The sequence below is a fragment of the Ailuropoda melanoleuca genome, chromosome 2 (genome assembly GCF_002007445.2).
Source record: "Ailuropoda melanoleuca isolate Jingjing chromosome 2, ASM200744v2, whole genome shotgun sequence".
Taxonomy (NCBI): domain Eukaryota; kingdom Metazoa; phylum Chordata; class Mammalia; order Carnivora; family Ursidae; genus Ailuropoda; species Ailuropoda melanoleuca.
The window spans coordinates 190,865,248-190,871,566 of record NC_048219.1 but is presented as its reverse complement, the minus strand read 5'-3'; positions in this window follow the sequence as shown (position 1 = coordinate 190,871,566).

The window sequence follows — 6,319 nt, the reverse complement described above, 5'->3', positions numbered from 1 at the left end:
GGAGAGAAAGAATCTCAAGCAGACTTCCCACCCAATGCAGATCCCGATTGCAGGGCTTGATCCCACGACCCTGACATCACGACCCGAGACAAATCAAGAGTCGGATACTCAACCGACTAAGCCATCCAGGGGCCCCCAGCCTAGCAGTTTTAAATGCATAATGTAAAATGCGTAGAATCACAGAAGAAACCTAAAGTATTGAAATAACAGTTACTGAAATTTAAAAATTGTGCCATGGCCACAGTGTGCTTCTGTATTCAGGCCTTGCATAGGAAGGTCTGGTACCATGCTTAATAGCTATCAGAATTTTGAATCCGTGGTGGGCTGAGCTAACATTTTGAGATTTCTGCAGCAACTGTGTGATGTGTGTGTGGTGTGAAACTGGTTGTGACTTCTGTTGGCAGCAAAGTCCCGGGGACGGTCGACACGACTGTGGTGTGATGCCTGCTCGCACGCTGGAAGGAAATGCTAGTTTCAATTAGCGATTAGTGAAAATAAATGTGTAATGGTTTTCCCCAGCCAGTTCATGACTCCTCTGAGTTTGATGCCTGACCTTCATGTTAAGAACTCCTGGTTTAGGCAGAATACCTGGAAACAGACCTCGCTCTGCAGAAGGATCATTTGTGTGCCCTCTTGGTTATGCAAATGTGGGCCATCGGAGTGCCATCCTTTTCCTCTTGGGGTTGTGGGCAGTGGGGCTTAGCAGACGCTGGAATGCCCTGGCTGGTGTGCAGCAATGTAGGGTGGGCTCTCTGGGGGCGTTCTGATAGCAAGGACACCCCCATATCTGCACCCCTGATCTCTGAGAGGCAGAGTCGGACATACCTGTTCAGGTGTGCTGGGGTGACCCAAGGAGCCGTGGCTGGGAAGAACAGTGAGGCCCTCAAAGTAAATCACATCGAGTAAAGGGGGAAGGCTGGCATGCTGTTCTCATTTCAAAGGGGGAGGTCTGAGGCCTGCGTGGCATGTGGCTGATGCGTGAGGGGTCCCTTTCCACCCAACCACCCGCCCCCAGGGTGGTGATTTAGGAAATGACGGCTGGGGGTGGGGAACCGGCCTATAAAGAGCCATAAACAAACCTGAACCCAGATCACCAAGGGCATCCCAGGCTTGGGGCAGCACATCCTCTGTGCGAGCGAGCTTCAACAGTGACACCTAGTGACAGCAGGGGGCAACAGTAGCCGTGGGCTCTTGGGACCCTGCTTCTTTGGGCTAAGGAGGTCCCTTGGGTTTGGGGACATTGGGGTCATCCCCCTGCCCAGTGAATTTGGACAAGAAAAAAAAGGTAAACCTATTTGTAATCTAAGTCGGTGAAGTGAGTCATACCAGTTACATCACTATCATGTTGTATATGATATTTTATTTTTATTACTGTTCCTCCAATGTGTTGATGTAATGAGTTCCACTCTCAGGGGATGACCTCGCCTAAACGTATGTAAAAGTTTAGGGGCACATTATTGTCACGCCGTAAAGCATGCCAGCAGATCCAGTCTTTGGCAGGATGGTGAATTGTTTCCCTACTCCTCACTCCCTCCTCCAGTGCCCCCTTCCCCTGCTCACTGCTCCCCACTCAGCCCAGGCCATCTGTCCTCTTTCATCGTCTGCTCCTAGGAGTCATTGCTCCTCATATAAGTGCTTGGCCATGTGGTTTTTCTGTCTTGGGATATTTACGATGAAACTGGGAGAAAGCTGTAATTTCAACAAGAGAGCAAAGGGAGACGCTTTTAGAGATATCCGCCCACGTCCCCCAGCATTTAGCATTTAAAGTTGTGACAAAAAGCCTGCACAAGTGAGGTGCTGTGATGATTCCCAAGGCTGTGGGGCATCTGGAATCAGCAAACCTGGAGGGGGGGCTGCACGGGGCAAGTGAGAGTTCCCTTGTCAGAGGATGGGGTGCATTTTAAATTTCTGTGCATTATAATCTGTCTCCATTATGCTTGGCTTTCCATAAAGTCCCCCACACTCAGCAGCCTTGTGACAGTTGTCCTTTATGGGACAAAGGAAGCAGGGAGATTTCTTGTGTGGGGTCAGACCCACAGACTTGTAGGACCAGGGCTATGATGGAGAATCATACAGTTTCCCCTGAGACTTCTAGAACTGTGGTGGGGAGTGCCAGGGTCCCAATGACGTGGGATGAAATCACAAACCCTTCTGTTTGGAGAGTAAAGGGAGGACGACCCCATAAAGCTGAGAACTTGGGGCCAGCGATAGGTGTGTCCAGGACTTGCCTTCAAAGGGAACTGCTTCACAGGTGTGGAAACATAAAACGGACGCACGAGTGGCCCCCGCTTTCTGATTCCCAGGCAAATACTCTTTCCCGGGCAGCACTCGGGGTCTCTGTGCCCTGGCCCGTCCTCCCCAAATCCCCTCGGGCTCCTCACAGATCCTGTGCCATCCCAGGGTGACCCCTCTGCTCCCCAGCAGAGGTTAGCTCAAGCCCACCTGCTAGCCTCCGCCCGATCGGCCCTGGCGGGGAACAGACTTACTCTCTCCCTGTCTGTTCCGCCCTGTTTGGCCCTTCATGGCACTCTGCACCAGGCGAGGAGTTCTAAATAGAGATGGTCCTTCCTACTTGTCACTCACAGCGAGGGCTCACATCTTCTTACCATTCCCGTGTGCCTGGTACAGGCTGGGCACGCAGCAGAGCCCTCAAATACCTGGGGATTGACAGCTGCAGACGCCACCATGACCCCAGCCCGTCCTGCAAACTAGGGGCGATTGGAGACTTGGCTCCCCCTGGATCTGGGGTGCCTATAGCACCTGCTGAAGATAACAGAAAGCCAGGGTCCTGGCCCAAGCCCTTCATCCCAGCTGGGTGAAGGAGCCTCGGCCGCCCGTGGTAGAGGTGATGTAATGCTGGGGTGACTGGTAAGTCACATATCACCACTTACAAATAAAGTCCCACTTCTCTTGAAGTTCAAAGAACAACTCTAAGCCCCCAGCGTGGGAAAGGGCACCTGTGGCTTGGGATAAAATTTCCAGTGATAGCGTCACACAGGGATTCAAAAAGTGCTGAATTTGAGTAACTGAGACTTGAGGGGAGGTCGTGGGCCCTGGAAGTCCTTGGTGACTTAAACCGTGGTCCGAGGGATGACGAAGACATAGACCCCGGAGACCCTGGTGAAAAGTTGAGATAGAAATGTCCCATAAAACGTGAAAGTAGAAACAAGCAACATTTCCAAATTAATGTATTTATTATTTACCTCCTATGGAATTCAAATAGACATTTAAAAACAAACACACATGAACTACTACAAGAGACATTTAAGCAGTTGCGTGCATAGCCTCATAGTATATTCAAGTTGCATCTTCTCATTTGGAAAAATAATTTCTTTTGTGTGTGCATCTTTTTTTTTTTTAAAGAAAAAGATTTTATTTATTTATTTGAGAGTGAGAGAGCATGAGCAGAGGGAGATGCAGGGAGAGGGGGACAAGCAGACTTCCTGCTGGGCGTGGAGCCCCCCACGGGGCTTGATCCCAGGACCCTGAGATCATGACCTGAGCCGAAGGCAGACGCTTCACCGACTGAGCCCCCCAGGCAAACTGTGTGCACATCTTCTTAATGGGCAAGTGGGAGATGCCTCATATTCAGGGTTGCCTTAGTTTTGGGCCCGGATGGCATGTGCCCACGGTTCCTGGAGAAACCCAGGTCTGGGTGGGTGAAGCAAATCCAGACTCTTCTGATGGGCTATGGAAGCAGATGGGGGTGGCATTCCCCTAGGAACAGTGTCTGGGCTAATGCCTGCTTCCCCACCACGGCTGAGTGACCCAAGGGCCCAGGGCCGGGGATCACCCCCAACATCACACTGCCATCGGTTCTCTCTCCTGGAGGGAAGTCGAGGGAGGCCCCAGGTGGCTGCAGCTTGGAGCTCCTCCTATTTTCTTGGGTTAGTTCACGCTGGTTTCTCTTGCAGGCAACAAAGAGCCCTCCTGTTGGGGAATGGGGTTTCCTGCTCCAGAGGGACAAAGGCTGGTTGTGGGGAGAGGGGATGGGGGGGCCCCCCGGGGTGCAAGTGAGACTAGGAGATTCCCTCTCTGATGGAGGATGGGAACGGGGTGTCGTATGGACAGACCCTTCCCACAAGCCTCAGAGCTACAAGGGTAAGCCCTTTTTGATAATCCTTGGGAAACACTGATTAGGGTCTTTTCTTGGATGGAAACCCTCTGCCATAGATTACCCCCAGGGGGAGGCACAGATTCCTCCCTTTCCTGGGGTCCAGAGGCAGAAGCCTGACATGGGGGCTGGGGACACCTCCAAGGGCCCTGTCCACAGACCCCAGGGTGGTCTCCCCAGGGGGATGTGTAGGAACAGGGAGCCTGCTCCGAGTTCACTGGGTGCTTGTGAGCGGCATCTGGTGGAGTGTTCTGTCTCCACTATGACCAGCGTAGGGGGTGCCTGGTCCAGGTGTGGCACCTGGCGGCCGCCACCTGAGGGTAAAGGAGGTGACGGGAATTTCCCCCTTCCCCACATCTCCAGGCCATTCTCACTGTCCTCAGGCCTTGGCTTCGACACACTTCTCTCTGGAAAGCCTTCCCTGACCCCTAAGCCCCAGTGAGGCCCTTCCTCTGTGTCCCCGTGGTATTCTGGCTTCTCACATGGAATCGGGGTGTGTGAGGGTCTTTGGTTTGCAGGGAACTCACTCAGATTCCTTCAAGAAAAATAGATGATGATGGTAACTACACAATTTTATAAATTGACTAAAAATTATTGTGTTGTTGAATAAGGAAGCCGGGAAGACAGGAAAGCAAGCTGCTTCATTGTAAAGATGTATGTGGAAATAAAGACAACAGGACTCTCAGCTCCATTGCAAGGCCCGGACAGACCCACAGCAAGACCTCCCTGGGCGGGCCTCATGGGCCTGGAACAGGGCTCAGTTCTTGGGAGTGCTGGAAGTTTCCAGAACGTTTACTGACTCTGCTCTCCCCTTCCAGCCTTTCAGCCCTGTCTCCTGCCAGCACCACCCCTCCTAGCAGCCCCTCTCTCTGCTGGCCCATCCACCTGTGTTGATCGCTGGCTTTCTGAGGCCCGGGCGCCTGTGGGTCAGGCGCTCACTGCCGATCCAGTCAACTACGGCAGGGGCGCCACGGGGCCACGGGTGCGTGACACAGTCACCTACGGAGCTGCTGCCTTCAGCAGGGGCCTGATTCCGAGGCTCGGTGCATCTGTCCCTGCCCCTAAGCCTGGGGCCGCTACCTGCAGTCTTGCTGGAAGTCACTCCCATTTGTAGTCTCTGTGGCCGCTTACGAGCTACAACCACAGAGCCGAGTAGTTACGACAGACTGTAGGGCCTGCAGAGCCACAAATATTTCCAGTGGGGCTCTTTGCAGAAGACATTTCCTGACCTCGACACAGAACCGTGAGCTCGTGAGAGCAGAAACCTGGTCTCATTCATACCTGGATTCCCAAGACTGAGCCGAGTGCAGACCGAGAGTAGGAGCTCAATAAATTGTGTCAGGTGAACAACTGAATGGCATCGGGCTGCCCTCGCTTTAGAATGAGCACCCTTCTCTCGCTCCCGCCCGTCGGGCAGGGTGACCAGCTGTGCCCGTCTGCCCCTGACGGGGTTTCCCGGGACGCGGGACGCTCAGTGCAGAAGCTGGGCGAGTCTTGGGCAAACCTGGGCAGTGTGTTCACCTCGTGTCGAACGGCCTGGACTTTTTCTAAGTAGAAGCACTGCCCTCTGCGTCTTGGCCCATTCATCCTCTCTGGGTGAGAGAAGCGCCCGCCCCCCCGGGAACGGTCCCATGCGCGCCTGCGGGACAGCGGCGGATTCCAACAACCAGGTGAGAGGGCAAGGCGGCACCTGCTGACCGCGGCCAGGGGGCTGGAGAGCCCGGGCGGTGGCGATTCTGGATGTCCCTGAATGAAGCAGCATTGAGGAAGAAGGGCTTCCTGGGAGCCGGAGTCGAGCTGGTCGGGGCTGAAAGACAATGAACCCATCACAGGCAGAGGAGGGAGGCAATGACTTCATCAGTGCACGAGGCTGCTGGTGTCCAGCTGTCGATACCCTGGAAAACGTGGAGGGGCTCACATGGCTATTCTTGAGCCAATTTCTGTGGCCAGGGGGGTGAGGGGTGATCAGCCAGCCTAGGTCATGTGCCCATCTCTGCGGGGGCAAGTGGGAAACCCCCTGTGGCACCAAGAGCATCCAGGGGAATAGAAGAGGAATTCTGGAAGGGAAATCAAGAGGACTTGGTTTGGGTTCCTTGGACAGCAAAGCAGGAAGTAAAGGCTCAAGTGACACTCCTGTGTTAGGGAGGGTGACCCCAGGGAGCAGGAGAGAGGGAAATGGGAGTGCTTAAGGACAAGCCAGGTCCA